The sequence below is a fragment of the Chiloscyllium plagiosum genome, chromosome 14 (assembly GCF_004010195.1).
Source record: "Chiloscyllium plagiosum isolate BGI_BamShark_2017 chromosome 14, ASM401019v2, whole genome shotgun sequence".
Taxonomy (NCBI): domain Eukaryota; kingdom Metazoa; phylum Chordata; class Chondrichthyes; order Orectolobiformes; family Hemiscylliidae; genus Chiloscyllium; species Chiloscyllium plagiosum.
The window spans coordinates 58059592-58081059 of NC_057723.1; the positions used below are offsets into that span (position 1 = coordinate 58059592).

At 42.2% G+C, this 21468-nt stretch overlaps 1 long non-coding RNA gene across 2 annotated transcripts in view; it reads right to left on the reverse strand.

Annotated features, from left to right (window-relative positions):
* LOC122556754 overlaps positions 1–21468 on the reverse strand; it is a 78326-nt gene that overhangs the window by 53515 nt on the left and 3343 nt on the right. Inside the window, exons 1-2 of one of the 2 annotated variants that reach the window (XR_006313651.1) lie at positions 14435–14631; positions 5548–5601 (exon numbers count right to left, since the gene is read on the reverse strand). This is a non-coding gene — a long non-coding RNA (uncharacterized LOC122556754). Of the gene's footprint in view, positions 1–5547; positions 5602–14434; positions 14632–21468 lie in introns of those variants that run through there. The other variant, XR_006313648.1, reaches the window with a different exon arrangement.

The window sequence follows — 21468 nt, forward strand, 5'->3', positions numbered from 1 at the left end:
TTTTGTCCCAGAAGAAGTCGACCAACGTTCTCTGGATGTCAGCGACAAAACCAGGAGGTGGGACCAAAGTGACCAGCCGGTACCACAGCATGGCGGCCACCAGCTGGTTTATGACCAGCACTCGACTCCTGTAAGATAGCACTCGGAGCAGTCCTGTCCAGCGGCCTAGGCGAGCCGAGACTTTGGCCTCCAGCTCCTGCCAGTTGGCCGGCCAGGATTCCTCAGCCGGGCTGAGGTAGACCCCCAGGTAGAGGAGATGGGTGGTACTCCAGCTGAACCCCCGTAACTCCTCCGGCAGAGAGTCCACCCGCCACGGACCTACCAGTAGTCCGGAACATTTGGCCCAGTTGATCCTGGTGGAAGACACTGCAGAGTACACGGGCTGGCACTCGCGCATCCTCCCCAGGTCAGCCGGGTCGGTGAAAGTGAGGAGCACGTCGTCAGCGTAGGCCGAGAGGACCACTCCCATGCCCGCGCTGCGCAGAACCAGCCCCGACAACCTCCTCCGCAAGAGGCGCAGGAAAGGCTCCACGCACAGGGAATACAGCTGGCCGGACAGGGGGCAGCCTTGACGCACTCCTCTCCCGAAGCGAAGGGGCGCCGTCACGGACCCGTTAACTTTAACCAGATACTTTGCGGCGGCGTACAAAAGTCGGATCCGGGCGACAAACTGCGTCCCGAACCCGAATGCCCGCAGAGTCCTGAGCAGGTACTTGTGATCGACCCTGTCAAACGCCTTCTCCTGGTCAAGAGACAGGAAGGCGCTCGGCAGACCAGCCTGTCGACAGAAATGGATCAGGTCCTGGACCAGGTGGACGTTGTCATGTATCTTCCGGCCCGGGACCATGTAGGACTGGTCCGGGTGAATCATGTGGGCCAGCACGGAGGCCAGGCGAGAAGACAACACCCTGGCAAATATTTTGTAGTCCGTGCTGAGGAGGGAGACCGGAATGGAAATCTTTTACACATATAGCAGTGGGTGTTTGATTGGTCAATTTTAATTCTGAGATAGAAAAAGTTTTAAAAAGCAAAGACATTAAGGGACATGGGCCAAAGGCAGGTTTATGCAGTTAGGCCAATTTTCATTGATTGGTGGAACAGTCTCAAGGGGCTGAATGACATATTCCTGTTCCTATGCTCTTAGGCCCTTCTACCACCACCCTGCCTAGGATCCCCAATCCTGTGGAAGCTGTGGAGGGTGACCCTGCTTCTGGGCAGGACATGCTCAGCATTCTGAGTCACAAATACCTCCAGAGCCATCCACCTAAATATTCCACACTAACAGATTCTATTACAAAACAAGCTGCCTTTATCGTGGCTGTAAATCACAGGTCTGCATCTAGACATAATGGAAGGACAAGGAGAAATCAAACATTCTGGACACATAGGTGGCACAGATTACACTTCATTTATGCTTGTCCCTTTATTCATCCCAAGGAGGATAGAAGCTATACTGCTCATCTCTGAGAAGTATAGAATATAGAACACAGAACATAGAACATTACAGCACAGTACAGGCCCTTCGGCCCTTGATGTTGCACCGACCTGTGAAACTTCTCTGATGCCCATCTCACCTACATCATTTCATTGTATGTCCAATGCCTTTAACATCGGTGAGTCTACTACTATAGCAGGGCAGGTCGTTCCATGCCCCTACTACTCTCTGAGTAAAGAAACTACCTTTGATAACTATCCTAAATCTATCACCCTTCAATTTAAAGCTATGTCCCCTCGTGTTAGCCTTCACCATCTGAGGAAAAAGATTCTCACTGTCCACCCTATCTAACCCTCTGATTATCTAATATGTCTCTATTAAGTCACCTCCCAACTTTCTTCTCTCCAACGAAAACAGTCTGAGTTCCCTCAGCCTTTCCTCATAAGACCGTCCCTGTATTCAGGCAACATCATAGTAAATCTCTTCTGAACCCTTTCCAAAGCTTCCACATCCTTCCTATAATGCGGTGACCAGAACTGTATGCAATATTTCAAGTGCAGCCTTACCAGTGTCTTATACAGCTGAAGCATGACCTTGTGGCTCCAAAACGCAATCCCCCTGCCAATAAACGCCAACACACTGTATGCCTTCTTAACAACCCAATCAACCTGTGTGTCAACTTTCAGGGATTTATGCACCTGGACACCGAGATCTCTCTGTTCATCCACACTGCCAAGAATTTTATCATTATCCCAGTATTCTGCATTCTTGTTACTTCTTCCAAAGTAAACTACTTCACACTTTTCTGCATTAAACTCCACTTGCCACTTCTCAGCCCAGCTCTGCATCTTATCTATGTCCCTCTGTAACCCACAACATCCTTTGGCACTATCCACAACTCTGCCTACCTTAGTGTCATCTGAAAATTTACTAATGCTTCCATCTACGCCCACATCCAGATCATTTATAAAAATGACAAACAGCAGTGGCCCCAAAACAGATCCTTGCAGCACATCACTGGTAACTGAGCTCCAGGATGAACATTTCCCATCAACACCACTCTGTCTTCTTTCAGCTAGCCAATCTTTGATCCAAACCACTAAATCACCTTCAATCCCAAAACTCTGTATTTTGTGCAAAAGCCTCCTGTGTAGAACCTTATTAAACACCTTACTGAAGTCCATATACACCACATCAACTGCTTTACCTTCATCCACCTGTTTTGTCACCTTCTTAAAGAACTCAATAAGATTAGTGAGGCATGACGTACTCTTCACAAAACCATGCTGACTATCTCTAATCAACTTATTCCTTTCCAGATGGTTATAAATAACCTTTTTCAATACCTTACCCACAACCGAAGTAAGGCCCACTGGCCTATAATTACCAGGGTTGTCCTAACTCCCCTTCTTAAACAAGGGAACAACATTTGCTATCCTCCAGTCTTCTGGCACTACTCCTGTCAACAATGATGACATAAATATCAAAGCCAAAGGCTTTGCAATCTCCTCCTTGGCTTCCCAGACAATCTGAGGATAAATCCCATCAGGCCTAGGGGTCTTCCAAAATTGCTTAAACCTTTTCTTTGTCAACCTCAATCCTGTAGCCTGTGTCTCAGTATTCTCACTCAAATTGCTCTTTTCCAATGTGAATACTGACGAAAAGTATTCATTCAGCGCTTCCCCTATGTCCTCAGATTCTACACACAACTTCCCACTACTTTCTTTGATTGGCCCTAATCTTACTCGAGTCATTCTTTTATTCCTGATATGCCTATAGAAGGCCTTAGGGTTTTCCTTGATCCTATCTGCCTCCAACTTCTCATGACCCCTCCTGGCTCTTCTCAGCCCTATCTTTCCATCTTTTCTGGCTAATTTATTTGAAGCCCCTAACTGAGTCTTCATGCCTCATCCTCACATAAACCTTCTTCTTCCTCTTGACAAGAGCTTCAACTTCTCTAGTAAACCATGGCTCCCTCTCTCGACAACTGCCTCCCTGCCTGATAGGTATATACTTATCAAGGACCCGCAGTGCTTGTTCCTTGAATAAGCTCCACATTTCAAGCGTGTCCATCCCCTGCAGTTTCCTTCCCAATCCTATGCATCCTAAATCTTGCCTAATCACATCATTATTGCATTTCCCCGAGTTGTACCTCTTTCCCTACAGTATATACCTATCCCTGCCCATTGTTATTGTAAACATAACCGAATTGTGGTTACTATCGTCAAAGTGCTCACCTACCTCCAAATTTAACACCTGGCCAAGTTCATTCACGCAGTACCAAATCCAATATGGCATCTCCTCTTGTTGGCCTGTCTATATACTGTGTCAGAAAACCCTCCTGCGCACATTGAACAAAAATTGACCCATCTAAATTAGTTGAACTATTGTATTCCCAGTCAATATTGGGGAAGTTAAAGTCCCCCACAATAACTACCCTGTTACCCTTGCTCCTATTGAGAGTCATCTTTGCTATCCTTTCCTCTACATCCCTGAAACAATTCAGGGGCTGATAGAAAACTCCCAACAGGGTGACCTCTCCTTTCCTGTTTCTAAGTTCAGCCCAAACTATCTCATTGAATGGGTCCTCAAATGTTCTCTCAGCTGCTGTAATACTACCCTTGATTAACAATGCCACTCCCCAGCTTTTACCATCTTCTCTGTTCTTGCTGAAACACCTAAATCGTGGAATCTGCAACAACCATTGCTGTCCCTCTTCGATCCATGTCTCTGAAATGGCCACAACATCGAAGTCCCAGGTACCAACCCATGCTACAGATTCACCCACCTTATTTCATATGCTCCTGGCATTGAAGTACATACATTTCAAACCAACATCCTGATTGCCGGTGCCCTCTCACGACCTTGTAAACCTATCTCTGACCTCACTACCCTCAACCTTCTTTACAGTGGAACTACAATTCAGGTTTCCATCCCCCTGCTGGACTAGTTTAAACCCTCCAAAGCACATTAGCAAATATCGCCCTGAGGATATTGGAACCCCTCTGATTCAGGTGAAGACCATCCTGTTTATAGAGGTCCCTCCTTCCTCAGAAAAAGCTCCAATTATCCAAGAATCCAAAATCCTCCTTCCTGCACCATTCCTGCAGCCACATGTTCAGCTCCGTGCTCTCCCTGTTCCTCACTTCACTAGCAGGTGGCACAGGTAGCAAACCAGAGATAACAACTCTGTTTGTTCTAGCTCTAAGCTTCTACCCTAGCCCCCTGAATTTCTGCCTTAGATCCCCACCTTTTTCCTACCTATGTTATTGATGCCTATGTGGACCACAACTTGGGGCTGCTCCCCCTCCCCCTCAAGGATCCTAAAAACATGATCAGCGACATCATGAACCCTGGCACCTAGGAGGCAACACACCAATTGTGAGTCTCTCTCATTCCCACAAAACCTCCTATCTGGCCCCTAACTATGGAGTCCCCAATGACTAAGCTGTGCTCCTCTTCCCCTTCCCCTCAACAGGGACAGACTCAGTGCCAGAGACCTGTGCCCCATTACTTACCCCTGGTAAGTTCCGCCCCTACCCAACAGTATCCAAAATGGCATATTTGTTGTTGAGGGGAACCACCATAGGAGATTCCTGCACTGCCTGGCAGTTCTCTTTCCTACTCCTGACAGTAAACCAATTATCTTCTTCACGTGGCTGTGGACTAACTACCTCCCTCTAACTCTTCCAAATAACCCCCTCTGTCTCCCGAATGATCCAAAGTTCATTCAGCTCCAGCTCCAGTTCCCTAATACAGTTCTCGAGGAGTTGGAGTTGGGTGCACTTCCCACAAATGAATTCAGAGGGATACTAGAGGTGATTCTTACCTCCCACATGCTGCAAGAGGAACATTCAACTGCCCTAACCTCCATTCCCACTATTATAAATTCCTAAATAGGCCGCTGAAGAAATGAAACACGAAAGAAAACACTTGTCACCTTACCAACCGACGCACAGAATTTCATTTTGGTTAGAGGAGGATGATGAGTGGAAGAAACTACCTAAGTAGTGTTTCGGGTACAGCAACCGCCCAAATATGTAACCTCCGACTGCCTCCAGGAACTGAAGAATGTGGGACCTAAAAGTAAGTAATTTATGCTGTATACTCACGTATCCCGACAAGCTCCGTGGCTCCCTGGTGACCTCTCTGACTGCCTCCAGGAACTGAAGTGAACAGAATAAAATTAGATTTCAGACACTCTTCAATCGTATGTTCATGAATGCCGCAAGACTTTGCACTTTGTTGAGGAGATTACTGAATTCATAGTTAATGAGAATATTTTGTAATAAGTCCTTGTATACAATCATGTTTCATACTTATGGCTACTTTGTGTGAGTGATCATGAGATCATTCATCAGAGCATACTCTTCTGAAGAGAGGGATTGGGGGACAAAGGTTCATCCTATCTTAGTGCTTAATAAGGAAATACAGTCATAGATGGATGGGTGATATATACAGCTTTGTTAACTGCAAACTCTGTCTCATGTCACTATTCATCTGGTAGGAGAAGATCTCTTAAGTCCAGCTTCTGTCACACTGGGCATTGGAGTGAAATCTACTTAAGTATAATATTATTATCTAACAATTGTAAATTTGCAGACGTTGAATGATGATAGGTTGGTGAATAGGATCTGCACCAGGATACTCTCAAAATCATAATGGATATAGCAAAACTCGGTATGCAATTCTCAAGGATCATGAATGAAACCTGAGAAGCTTACTTTCCTTAGTGTAAGACAATGTTGTAACCTCATTTGAATCTGTGTTCGTGTTTCCCCAAAGCCCATCAGAACGTACAGTATCCTCATTTTTACAACCAGCAAGTGTTGAAAAGCACTTAAACAGATGTTAATAGTAGTTTAATTGAACAACAGGAAAGAGAAAGTATTAACAAACAAAGAAACTGCATTTGCTTTTGCAACTAAACTTTCGATTTCTATTTAGTTTTCTTTGGACATCCTCAAATTGTGCCTGCATTGTACTTTGGTCATCTGGAGGAAATGATAGTGAGGACTGTAGTCTTTAGCTCACCTCATCCTCCTCTGCATCCTAAGAGTACCTTTTGCTGCAGTGTCTCCCTCTGGAGACTGTGCACCAGCCATCTGGGTCTACTGTTGTTCCCGGGTTTGCTGACACCTTTCCATACCTTTGATTTCTCTCTGCTGCCTTTATATGACTTCACCTACCGTGATAGTAGCGATCATTGCAGGCTCCAATTAGACAGATGCAATGAACCCCCATGAAGAATATCAAAAACAGAACAGCTTTTCAGTAATGAGATTCCTAACCAATCATGCCAGAGAGATATGAGGCTTTATCATAAGTCATGATAAACCCCATTTCCCTTTGATCTGTAGACATGAAACAGCATATTGGATATACGAACCCATATTTACAAAGGAAAACAACTCCAAGCTCTTGAGCAGCTATGGCACCTTTAGAACATGATTGAGAATTGGTGCACCCAGATGATAACTTTAAGGGTGGTCACTTCTGCTTCAGAGAGATTATTAGAATTAATTTTCATGATCAATCATGCTCTTGATTGCATTTGGACAAGATTTTGTGGGTCAATGCATAAGGTGTAATTTAATGGCAGATATCTTTCATCATTTATCAGGCATTCATAGATTTTAGTCCATTTGCCCTCTGAAGAGCTTCGTATTGCCCAAATTGCACTTACCACCCAGAGTCAAAACAAAACAACTTATTCTAACTATTGTGAATGTGCTGGCAGCCATTTTTTATTTGTATTGAGCAGTTGCAAGTTGACAGAAGCTGGAATGCTATCCAGATTACATTTCTGAGAATAAACTCCTATCTCTGCTTGAAATTCAAGGATCCCCCCTACCCTCACCCTTCATGTACTCTTTTGTGTTACCATTAAGGCAGGGAGGCGATAACCTACTGGTATTGTCGTTGGACAGTTAATTCAGAAATCCAGGTTCTGAGGATCTAGGTTCAAATCCCACCACAGCAGGTGGTGGAATTTAAATTCAATAAAATTCTGGAATTAAGAATCTGATGATAACTACAAAACCATTATCAATTATTGGAAAAATCCATCTGGTTCACTAATGCCTTTTAGGGAAGGAAACTGCCATCCTTACCTGGCTTGGCCTACATGTGACACCAGACCTGCAGCAATGTAGTTGAATCTTAACTGCCTTCTGGGCAATTAGAGATGGGCAATAAATGCTGGCCCAGCTGTTGATGTCCTCATCCCATGATGAATATTAAAAAAAAATCCCTGGATGAAGGGTACAGCCAATCGTTGCGGATGGGCAATAGCCTGAGATGTTGATGAATGGACAAGTCCATGGATGGCTGGAGAATCAACCAGAAAGCTGCATCTGCCAGGTAAGCACTCAGACATTCAAGGCAGAAATTGGTTTCTCACCAGTGACTGGCAGAATCATGGAATGTACAAAGTGAGGTGAGATTAGCTAATACATTGAAATAAGATCCTCACTGCTTATCAGCAAGATTCTCATCTAGCCTTTAAAACCTTAAGAAATTTAGACTTTTTCTCTCAACATTAAAAATCTGCTTTTTCCATTTTCACTTTATTCTCCCACATTTCTCACCATTGCCAAAACTGAACAAGGGCTTGGAAAATTCCATCCCAGATTTTTCCATAGATGTTTAAAAAGGAAGCGTTAACAGCGCAAGAGGTGTTCTTGGTCTCCTTTCCAAATATATATAAATGACTTGACTGAAGGAATTGAAGGTTTGCTGATGACTCAAAGAAAGATAGGATGAAACAATGTCATCTGCCCTGACAGTCTCGGGTGCGCTTGTACTTATAGTCACCGCTTTAGACATCAGATCAGCCTTTTTGAGAGTAGCCCAAATGGAGTCCCTGACTGTGTACGCAGAACCTGCATGTACCAGCTGGCGGTAATATTTGCTGACATCTCTAACCTCTTCTTACTACGATCTGAAGTCCCCACTAGCTTCAAGAAGACTACCATCATCCTGGTGCCAAAGAAAACTCATTCAGTGTGCCATTGAAAAGTATGGTGCTGGAAAAGCACAGTCAGTCAGGCAGCATCAGGAATTTCCTGATGAAGAGCTTATGCTCAAAACATCGACCCTCCTGCTCCTCGGATTCTGCCTAATCGGCTGCGCTTTTCCATTACCACTCTTTTCAACTCTGATCTCCAGCATCTGCAGTGCTCACTTTCTCCTTCATGCAGTGTGCCTCAATCACAATTATCCAGTGGTTCTGACCTTCATCATTATGAAATGTTTTAAGAGGTTAGTCATGGCTCACATCAACTCTAGCCTCCCAACCTGCCTTGATCCCTTGCAATTCACCTACCATCACAACAGGTCCACGGCAGACACCATCTCCCTGGCCCTACACTCATCCTTGGAACATCTGGATAACAAGCTCCACCTTCACAACCATAATTTCAATGAAACTGCTCTCCAAACTCCAAGACCTACGTCTGTGCTCCACCCACTGCAATAGGGCAACATCATCTCGACCACAATATTCCTCTAACTGATGCCCACAAGCCTGCGTACTCAGCCCCTTACTATACTTCCTGTACACTCATGACTGTGAGGCTAGATTATGTCCTAATTCCATCGAAACATTTGCTGATGACACCATCGTTGTAGGTCGGATCTCAAACAACAATGAGGCAGAATATAGAAAAGAGTTAGAGTGTTTGGTGGCATGGTGTAAAGATTACAATCTTTCCATCAACGACAGCAAAACAAAAGAGCTGGTCGTTGACTACGGGAAGCGAAATGGAGTGCATCCTGTCTACATCAATGGTAATGAATTGGAGATGGTCGGAAGTGTCAAATTCCTAGGAGTGATGCTCACCAACAAATCTGTTCTTGTCCACCCACGTTTACACCATGGTCAAGAAAGCACAACAATGCCTCTGCTTCATCGGGAGGCTAAGGAACTTGTACGTCAGTAAAGTCTCTTACCAATTTTTATAGACATGCCATAGAAAGCAGTCTGTCTGGTTGCATCATGGTTTGGTCTGGCAACTGCTCTGCCCAAGACCAAAGGGAACTACACAGAGTTGTGAACACAGTTGTTGTCATCACACAGGTCAGCCATCCATCATTGACTCCATCAATACTTCTCGCTGCCTTTGGAAGGCAGCCAACATCATCAATGACCTCTCCCATCCCAGTTATACTCTGCTCTAACCTCTTCCGTCAGGCAGAAGATACAAAAGCTTATACATATATATCAATAGATTCAAGATCAGCTTCTTGCCCACTGTTTTTAGACTTCTGAATGGACCACTCAAATTTTGCATTAAATGTTGATCTCGCTGTTTGTGCATCTTTTCTACCCTTGTATCATTGTATACTTCACACTGTTCACTACCTTAATGCACTTTGTATGGTATGATCTGCCTGAACTGCATACAAAACAAAACTTTTCATTGTACCTAGGTACATTGACAAGAACAAATCAAAACAAATCAAAGCATAGTAATTTGTAAACGGGCCATAAATACAGAGGGATATAGGATTTTAGCAAATAGAGTATACAGTCAGTTCTGATATAACACAATAGTTCCGTTCTAGTGTGATCTTATGTTATAAGAAAATCATGCAATAGCTGCGCCATTTAAACTAATGTGGCCAAAATCACTTTATAGCCAATACAGGTAAGGAAAGTTTGCATTTTACAAATAATGATCTAAATTCTTCAATTGAGTTAAAGTCAATTTGCGTTGAAGTAACACATGTTATAGTAGAACCGACTGTAATATGGAAAAATATGAAATTGTCTGTTTTGGAGAGAAGAAATAAAGCAAGCATGTTATCCAAATGGAAAGGTGTTGCTGGAGAAGCGCAGCAGGTCAGGCAGCATCTAGGGAACAGGAGAATCGACGTTTCGGGCATTAGCCCTTCTTCAGGCTAATGCCCGAAACATCGATTCTCCTGTTCCCTAGATGCTGCCTGACCTGCTGCGCTTCTCCAGCAACACCTTTCCATCTCTGATCTCCAGCATCTGCAGACCTCATTTTCTCTTCAAATGTTATCCAAATGTAAGAGTTTGCTGAGCTCTGAGATGTCAAGGGGACTGGGTGTCCTAGTGTAAGTGCTGCAAAGGTTAATGTGCGAAGGTTCAGCAGGTAAACCAGAAAGCTAAATAATGTTTTTGTTTATTGTAAGGGAAATTGAATACAAAAAGTAAGGAGGCTAGATTTCAGTTATGTGCATCATGGGTGAGATCACATCTGGAGTACAGTGTATGGCATTCATTTGCTTATTAAAGGAAGAGGGAATTGCTGTCAGAGCAGTTCAAAGGATGTTTGCCAGACTAATGTGTGGAGTGGGTGGGTTGTCTTCAGGGAAAAGGTTACGGCTGCATCCACTAGAATTGAAAAGAGTAAAAGGTGACTTACTTGAAAGGCTCATGACAAAGTGCACTTAGAAAAGACGATTTCTCTTGTTGAGAATTTAGAACTTTTATACTGTGTCGGAGATAGGTAGATCTTGGTAAGCAAGGTAGGCAAGAATATGGCATAAGAAGCCATGGTCTTATTGAATAGTGGATGAGACCTGAGGAGCCAAGTGGCCTGCTGCAGCTCCACAATTCATGTTTGCATGTGTGTTTCTATGCCTGATCCATAACCTAACTCTATATCCCTGCCTTTTCCCTCTATACATTAATAACTGTAGTTAGCAAAAATCTATGCAGTTCAAATTTAAAATTAATAATTAATTTAGCATTAAATGTGATTTGCAGAAGATGAGCAGTACAAATGAAGATGGACAAAAAATATTTAGCGGGCAGAATCTTGCCACAAATTGACGAAGTGTTACTTTTTTCAAGTTTTATGGAGGGTTTCTCCCCATGAGCCCCTAGCAAGTTTGCACGCACTATCACCCCAAACTCACCTCATTATCTATATACCTTGCTGTGGCATCCCATTCAACCAATGCTAGCCCAATTCTCCAACTCACTGTAGGCAAAAGTAGTCATTACTGCCAGGATTCTGAGATTCCTGGCACCAGTGCCATATTTAAATTTCATCTGCACCTGGTTAAGCACTGTCAGCCCAAGCATCCTGCATGGTTTGTTTCATTTGAGTCAGACATAGCAGACAAAGGGAAATTAGTGCACTACATTGTGGAGGATGGGATGCTGAAGATGAGGATCTTCCCCTTCCCCAGGGCAGACAGAGGGGCTCACAACATTAGTCTGTGCCAGCCTGGTCCAAGGTTGCCACCCAAGTCACACAGTTTCAACCATCCAGAGGAACATTCAGCAGTGTAGTAAGGTAAATTATCTTCTTCACTCTGCCAGGCTGAGTGCCACACTCTCCTTTCTGCTACCTCATATTCACTGGATTTCTGCTACTGCACCCAACTCCCACCAATGTTTATGCTGTAGTACTTTCATTGTTGCATACAACATCTTCTTTCTCTTGTTCTTATCCATCCAATTCCCTCAGATTACTAACCCTGCATGGCCTCTCACTTCCTACTCACTTACTCAGGACTCCTCACCATCTTTTAACCACCGACACCAATACTAACAGTTATATCAGCCATGTTCATCACACTCAATCCTACCCATGTCTCATTTCAGGATATTATGGTCCACCTGTGACCCAAAAGTCCCAAGATGAGTGGTGGGGTGCCTGACATTCAGCTTCTCATACCCTACAAGGAGAGAATCCTGACTACCCTGAGTGGTCAACTGGCCATGCCCAAGCCCCTGGACTGATATTGGATGATGCCCTTGACTTACTATGCCAGAACACTCTGCCTGAACAACATTTCCATTGACTTGACCGAGGACTACTCCTCTTAGCCTTTGAGACAAAGTTGTTTGCTTGAAGCACATGCAGTGGATTTGGCACATAAGTGGCTGGCACATGGTGCAGGTATGAGAATGGCATAGGATGGTGCTATTCATCAAATGCCACCGCTTTGTTGGATAACTGATGATAACCATGACAAGCTGCCTTCCTTGGGGCTTTGCTGAACAGCAAGCCAGAAGTTCTGTGAGACTGTTCGCTCTAGCTGAGGGGACAGAAAAAAGCATGAAAATAAGACAAAGCAATGCACAAATGTTGTGAGCGTCCATGTAAGCTGAAAGTGATTGAGTGCTAACAGACCAAACAAGCATTGTCCCTGGGCTGCATCCTGGTCCAATCCATGAGGTGTATGGTAGTCCAGTATTCAAAATATCTCCACAGCTACATTTCATTGAGACTTGCTAATATATTACAAGTTGTAGCATTGAAGAGCAAATCCATGCAGTAAATGGATTGGAGATATGCCATGAGAGTATAGTGAGGCATGCACATATCGCATGTCATGTTGGGGTGCATGATGAGGGGAGGCACGCAGTTGCTCCCCAAGAAGCATGATATGAGATGTCGGTACCTGGTATGCAAGGTGGAAGTACAGATGAGCAAGCAATGAGATGGAGTCATCAGTAAATTGTTCTGACTTTCATGTTGTGAATTCCCGTCTAGTTTCAATCCGGCAGGTGGAAGAATGAGAAACTGCAAATGAGATTAAATAATAATGAGTGAAAATGAATGCAAATCTTTGCTAATAGTTTCTCCCAATTCCCGAGGGTGTCGGAAAATGGGACCTTTTGCTCTTGACATAGAGAAGCTCTTCTTAAATTCTGAGGTCAAATCCCTTGATCATGGGAATATCTATACACCTCACCATCTACCAGAGGATAAAAACTGTCCTGCATGCCGTATGGCAACAGACCCTCTTGGAGCCACTTTGATGCCAACCACACTAGGATGTAGTCCTTATGGGGTCAGTCTTTGGCCATTTATGGGCCTCATTGGTGGCAGGATGGTAAGGTTGACCATGAACATTCTGGTAGATATCTTGGTCACCAGGTACCAACATCTCAGGGCATGCTTCATGAACAGAGACTGCATGCCACCCCCCCATCACACACCCAAACATGGTATCCGATACGTACCTGCCTCACTGCAGGCATGCTCTTCCCCACCTCTCAGCTCACCATGAATGAAAGCAGATGATTCTGCCATTTTCCATTTCTAAATGTACCAACTGGGATATAAATCATCCTCACTACACAAACTATGGTGTTTATACCTGGATTAGTTAGAGCATAAGAAACCTCAAGATATATTAAGAAACATTTTGCAGTCTTTGGTGTTAAAATAATGGAACCTTGCACCAGTAAGCATAAAATCATTCCAAGGTAATCTCTCAGGATCTCCTGAAGTCAATTTCATGTGTTATTTATAGTTGAACTATTAATTTGAATTGGGTCTGCTTGTGAGAACTCATAATCAGCAGTAATGGAAAGTAATGCAGAATAGCAGCTCTCAAAGATGATAGTTGCTATTTAAAGATGTTTTATCTACTGATTGCTGGACAAAAGATGAGAAATAGCTGCAGAAAGATCTAGTGATATTTGGAGTCTGTTTTTCCAAATATAAAGCAAAAGAGGACTGTCCTTTACCGAGTGCCAGTATCCTCTCTTCAGACTGGTTAGTGCGATAAATGTAAATGCAATTGAAATTGCTCCCAGTTAGCACATTCTTGATCATTAGAACTTGCTATTGAAAAAGACCTAACTTGTTCCTGACTCATTTGCCAGATATGTTCAATCTGCATTTTCCGATTATTGACTCTCCTTCTAGTGGAAACAGTTTCACTATCCAGTCTAGTAAAAGTCTGCACAATTTTGAACATCTTTATTAAATCTATCCTTTATCTTCTCTGCTTAAAAGAAAATAATGATAACATCTCTAGCCTCTCCAAACAACTGGAGACTCTCATCTCCATTCTCATAATTCTCTCCTACTGTCTCTAAGTTCTTGACATCCTTCCTAAAATGAGTCACCCAGGATTGGGTGCAATTTTCCAGCTAAGGCTTAAGCGTTGATTTATGAAAGATTTATTTGCATTCCCTGTTTTATGAGTGTATTCCTTTGCATATCAAATCCAGGCTTCCATGTGACTTTTAAAAAAACTGTAATGGCGCTTTCAGCTTACCTGCTACTTTCAAAGATTTTTGAATGTGAACCTGCAGCACTTCATGTTCTTTCTTTTCCTTCAAAATTGTATTGTATCTCCTCATTCTTCCTTCACGATACGTCATTCCAGAATGTTTACCATAAATTACATGGTGAAACTCATGAACTGCCAATTTATGACTTGTCTTAAAGTTCACCTTTACTGAGAAGGGTTCATTTCTTTATATTTCACCTGTTCATAAAATATAACAAAAATTGATTGTTTATACACCCTGAAAATGTGTTGCTGGAAAAGCACAGCAGATCAGGCAGCGTCCAAGGAGCAGGAGAATCGACGATTCGGGCATGAGCCCTTCTTCAGGAATCGTGAAGAAGGGCTTATGCCCAAAACGTCGATTCTCCTACTCCTTGGATGCTGCCTGACCTGCTGTGCTTTTCCCGCAACACATTTTCAGCTCTGATCTCCAGCATCTGCAGTCCTCACTTTCTCCTCGATGTTTTTACACCCTGCCTAGTTTAAACCTGTATGGAAATTAACTAAATTTAAAACAAGCAGCTAATTTCACTGGCATCCATTTTAGTTAAGATTACCCTGAAGGGATGACATGAAATGGACTCCTGGGCAGAGCAGTGAAAACAAAAATCCTGGAACCTTCCAGTTGGATGTTGGAATGTATATATTTTAGATGAAGATGTGATCAAATATTAATATACATACAAACATTCAAACTAAGAACAGGAATAGACTGCTTGATATTTCAAGACTACTCCTCTATTCAGTAAGATCGCTGCTGATTTGTTTTTATTTCAAATTCCAGTTTTTCATCTACCCCTTAATAACCTTTGATTTCCTTGTCTAACAAAAATCTGTCCAGGAGGAAGTGAGGCCTGCAGGTGCTGGAGATCAGAGTCAAGAGTGTGATGTTAGAAAAGCACAGCAGGTCAGGCAGCATCTGAAGAGCAGGAGAATCGATGTTCTGGGCAAAAGCTCTTCATCATTAATCTGTTCCTGATGCAAGGACTTTGCCCAAAACATTGATTCTCCTGCTCCTTGGTTGCTGCCTGACCTGCTGTGCTTTTCCAACACCACATTTTCGACAAGAATCTGTCTAACCCTGTGTTAAAAATATTCTATGCTTTCCATCATCTTCTGGGACAGGGTTCCATATTCACACAATTCTTTAGCAAAAAAAAATGCTCCTCATTGTTCTGACCAACCCATGGGCCAGGTTCCCCAAGTTATTACTGTTCCAGACAAAGTGCACTACATTGTGAAGGTTCTGAGTGAGGAGACTCCCATGCCCATTTTGTTGCTCAGATGTAGGTTTTGTTCAGTATTTTATATCCACTCTGACCAATCACCATTACCCCCACCTCCATCCATCTATCACACGCTCAGCTACCTTCCCCCAGCCTCCCTCCCATTTATCTCTCCACCCCCAAGACTGTCAACCTCATTCCTGATTGAAGGGCTTTTGCCCAAAATGTCGATTCTCCTGCTCCTCAGATGCTGCCTGACCTGCTGTGCTTTTCCAGCACCACACTCCTGACTTTGTTCAGTATTTGTTCAGTCCTCATTACTACAAAGAGGCTGAGATTACTACAAAGGTTAGGCTCCTTCTCAAAGTCTCCCCTTGTTGAGGCGTGGTGGCCCTTCGGTTTATAACAGCCGCCCTCTGGTCCAATAGGACTATAGCACCTTTACCTTTACTTTTTATACTATCACTTCAGAATTAAACTTGGAAACATAACCTCATACATCAAAGTTATCACATAACTAGAAATGTGGCCTTTTGGTTATCACTCTCTATGTGTTCTGAAAGCTTCTATACATCAGTAGAATTTACATCTACAGGTCAAAATAATACATAAAATGAGGAAAGAGACCAGAAACAGAAAAGGCTCTTCACCAGTATGAATAGGCTATGCTGATATGATAAAGTGGGAGTGTATTATGGTATCATAAAGGAATCCTTCAAAATTCAGGTGACTATCTTCCCTTTTATTCCTATTCTTTATCTTATTAGCCATTCATGTGTCCAGAAAACACCATAACATTTTGTAGTTATTCACATTCTGTTTCAATGAGCAATTTCTCCCACCATGTTCTGTTTCAATCAATGTCCCTGAATTAGACAGAATCCTGGCAGAGATATTTTCAAAAAGCGTTTCACAGCATTACTCACTGAAGTTATATGAAATACCAGCACTGGGAAATTCTGGTTTGGGAAGGGAATAGTTTAGATGAGTTTCATGTGGACATACCAGCTGAATCACAGAGGGTGAATGGACAGCAGCAGATGGCAGACTCAAAGGTGGAACAAGAACTTATTTCTCCACATGCAGTGCCCAGGGATCTGGACAGCAAGGGATTTGTAGGTAAGAGAAGGATGCCATCTGAGCCCCATATTCTATAATCATTAGAAAGAATACCAAGAAACCTGCAAAACTCTGAAAGCAACATGGATTCTTCTATTGAAATGAAGAGTTCTGGATGATTATTTGTGGAAATCACTGTACAACATGAAGGAACTTCACCAGGTAGCCAGCAGAATAGAGTAACAGGAGATTAAAGTCCATGATGGTGTAGTTAATAAAGAGGTCAATGTGAGAAAGGTGCATTTGTGTACTGCATCGTATGGATAACATGACAGCTCCACCAGAACAAATCCACACACGCCTTTAGTTGTTGAAAAACACCAGACAGGTCTGTGATTGCTCTGACCAGCAAGCAGCCAGTCTTATCTGCAGCCATGGCAACCCCATCTAATAACTAAAGCTGAACATTCTGTAGTGTCAGCATCATAAATAAAACACTTATGATCCATGATTGGCATAGAACAGTTAAAACTGTCTAATTAAGGAAATCACACAAAAATCTACCTGAAGAAATCTAACACATGAAACGTGCAAATGAACCTTTAATTTTCAACTTCAAAATAAAACTAACAAACATCACAGTATCTGTTAAAGAGACACATACTTGGAGCATTCAAGCGTGTCAATCGATACTTTTTACATTAATGAATTATTTTGAATTGTTATGTAGGAAATTTGCTACCCCAAATTTCATCATAATGAGATGCCAAAATTCATCGATTGACCAGTTATTTAATATTTTATAGAGTTAGCATTGTTGAGGAATAAGTGTTAGTCTGTAAACTAGGGTAAGTGTTTGCTGTGATTAAATACTGTTATGGGATCTTTCCTACCCAGCTCTAAGTCTGAAAGAAGCAGGAAAATACCTCATTTAATAAATTACCTTAAATTTAAGAATACAGCTTTGACAGAGATAACATCTCTGAAAACTTGCCTGAACACTGAGAAGTCAAACTTCTGCCACAACATGTATTATTGCCAATTTGAGATGACAGTTTGGAATCATAATGTGAAGGATGTCTTTAATGTATTGGACATGTACTTATAGGCAAATAACTTGTATTCTGATTTCTTATGTAATGAGCGAGTAAAATTTCCCAAAGTCCTACTGAACCACATGCTTTCTCATTAGAGAGAGACAACCAATAGCGGCTTAACCTGAGGGTCACCATGCCTCAGGTGAGAGGACAGATCACTAAGGAATCCTTCACCAGCTGAGGTTAACGTGGAGGAATTGAACCCACACTGTTGGCATCACGATGCATCACAAGCCAACTGTCCGGCCAGCTGAGATAATGGGCCTAAATCTTTTTGTGCCTTTCTTAGCTATTAAAACTGAAAAGAAAATGGACAATTTTCGTGAAGCATCTTTTGATATAGGGTCTTCATATGCTGAGCCATTATGTAGTGCAAATATGCCTGATCCAGAATTCCAGTGCTTTGAGGCCATTCCCACCGTAGTAAGATTACATGGCTTTAGTTCTTCTAACTTGTTAGGCTGTAAGTTGTTTTTACTTTTTAAAATTATGGCCTCTTTTTGATTTTAACTATTTCAATGATTGCATTATTTTTCAAATTACGTGACAACATTAAATATAGACAAAAGGTTCTAAAGAGTCCAGCATATTTCTTTAGGAGCCCTGCCTTCTACAGTTTTTTTTTTCCTTTTACCCATTTCAGAATATCTCTCATACAAAAGCATTTTCACTGAAGTTGAAATTTATATCTGCTGCTGACAAGCAAATTTGCTTCTGTTCCGGCTGCTAAGGTGAATACTTATTTTGAAGAACTAAAGTGGGAAAATAAAGTGGAGTTTTTTCATTATAGTCCATCACATTTTGTTTGAGTTCCTCCCTTCCACACAGTCCAGTTTATTTGAGAGCTCATTCACAAAGAGAAATGGCAGATGGAGATTAATCCAGGTAAGTGTGGGGTGCTGCACTTTGGGAGATCAAATGTTAAGGAAAAATATATAGTTAATGGCAGGATCCTGAACAGCATTGATGTACAGAAGGATATTGGGGTTCAAGTCCATAGGTCCCTGAAAGTGGCCATCCAAGCTGACAGGGTGGGAAAGAAGGTATACAGCATGCTTGCATTGGTTGGGGAACTGAGTACAAGAGTCAGGATGTCTTATAGCAGCTTTATAAGACTTTGGTTAGGCCACACTTAGAGTATTGCATTCAATTCTGGTTGCCACATTGTTGGAAGGATGTGGAGGCTTTGAAGAGGATGTAGAAGCGTTTTACCAGGATGCTGCCTGGATTAGAGGAGATGAGATATAAGGGGAGGCTAGAAAAACTTGGGTTATTTTTTTCTTGAGTGGCAGAGGCTAAAGGGAGACTTCATAAAAATTTATAAAATTATGAGATACATAGATAGAGTTGATGGTCAGAATCATTTTCCCAGAGCTGAAATTTCTAATACTAGGATGCATTTAAGGTGAGAGGGGGAAAGTTCAAAGGAGATGTAAGGGCAAGTTTTTTTTACACAGAGAGTAGTAGGTGTCTGGAACGCACTGCCAGGGTGGTGGTGGAGGCAGATATGAGAAGGGCATTCAAGAGACTTTTAGGCGAGCACATGAATATACTTAGCCAATCCAAACACACCATCTTAGGCAATGAATGGGAAATCATTAATGGTAGTCCCTGTAGTTTTCTGAATTGTGCTCACAACAAATCAAGTATTTTGCCAATGGACGAAGAAATCAACAATGTCTCCTTGTTAAGTATGTACTAAGTTTAATGACAGTTCTGGATTGTATCTATTTCTTTCTTTGGAAATGTCTATTTATGTTCAGTTTTTAAATCTCTGTTTTAAATAAATTCCTTTTATGTTCATATTATGCAAAACATTTCTTCACAAAGTGAGGTACATATGCTAATAAGATATAACAAAGATAATGTATGATTTAAGCACCAATATCCCTTTATAACCACTACCACAGTGCTGTGGCACTCTAAATTTCAGCCATGATCTAAAAAGCCACAGATGGTTAATAGAGATTGATTGAAAATTGAAATAATAGGCCACAACCAAAACTAGTAACTAAAAACAATATTTCACATATAGTGACATCATTTGATCAAGCTGTTGAGCTCATTATAAGCCTTTTCTAACAAAGTGCTAAACCCAAAATGGCTAAAAGCACTTTGAAAAGCTAAATAAAAGCAAAGTACAGTCGATCATGGAAATCTGCAATTAAAAAAACCAGAAAGTATTGAAAATACACAGCTCATCTGATAAGACTGGGGAGAGAAAATTCTTCAAGTCAAGGACCTTTCCTTAGATCCATGAACAAAAGTACAGAAATAACTCCAAAGAGACCAATATCCTATCATCAAGTCTCCCTTTCTTTACGCATGAACAGTCCTTGACATTAGTGCGGTCACATTCAGAGTCAGGTATCAGAGTTTGAAGTTATCTGACACTCACCTTTTTAATAGCCAGGACTCCCTGACTGGGGATAGTAATCTGATGTAGACAGGGAACTCATATTCTCTGAGATCTAGCTGACTGACCTCATTACAATAAGAAAATGGTAGGGTCTGGGCTACCTTCTTAAAATATTTTGAGGGGGTCTGGCCTGCTCCATAACACCCACATAGGACCATTTCCATGATCCTTACACCAAACTTCATCCCCAGTATCAAACTGTCTCTCTCACTTAGCAAAGTCTTGTTTTCCAGCACTGGAGTTCCTGAGACTATTTCACCCTCACCCAACGGTACAAGAAGATCAGACTTAATCTGGTACAAAGTCTTCTACCTATTAGCAATCCTGCGGGTGCTATCCCTGGTTTTGCATTTGGGGGTGGTCCAATATCAAATAAGAACCTTGACAGTTTGGTATCACACAAGGCTGTATGCTATTTCTTTAAGGGGGCCTTCAAAGATTGAACTGCTCTTTCTGCCAGGCCATTGATAATAGGTGGTACGGAGCTGTCCTTATATGTTGAATTCCATTCAACTATAAGAAATAACCAAATTCCCCGCTGGTGGCCCCATAATGTGTGACCAACACTTCCAAGACTCTGGGTTGAAAATGATGCACTCAGTTTTTCTATTGTCATTCCTGTGTTTGACAAATGGACTCTATGGACCCTATGCATGTTCAAACACTTTAAGTGGCCAGCTATAATAACTGAGAGCATTGAACCCATGAAAAGACCTGCACTGTCAATAAAGTTGGTCTGACCAGAGCCTTATACAGCCTCAGCAGTACATCTCTGCTCTTGTATTCTAGCCCTTTTGAAATAAATGCTAACATTACAATTGCCTTCCGAACTGCCAGCTGAACCTGCATGTTAACATTGTGAAAATTCTGAACCAGGGCTCCTATTATTAGAGCTAAGACCCTTTGTGCTTCAGATTTCCACATTTAGAAATTAGTCTACATATCTATTCTTCCCACCAAAGTGCATAACTTCATTTTCACTCATTGCAATCCATCTGTCACTTCTTTGCTCACCCTCCTGGATTGTCCAAGCCTTCTACAGCCTCCCTGCTTTGTCAACACTGCCTGTCCCTCCATCTATCTTTGTGTCATCTGCAAACTTAGCAACAATACCCTCAGTTCCTTTGTCTAGATTGTTAATGTATGATGTGAATAGTTGTGATCCCAATACTAATCCCTGCGCAATCCACTAGTTGGCTGCCATTTTGAAAAAGATCC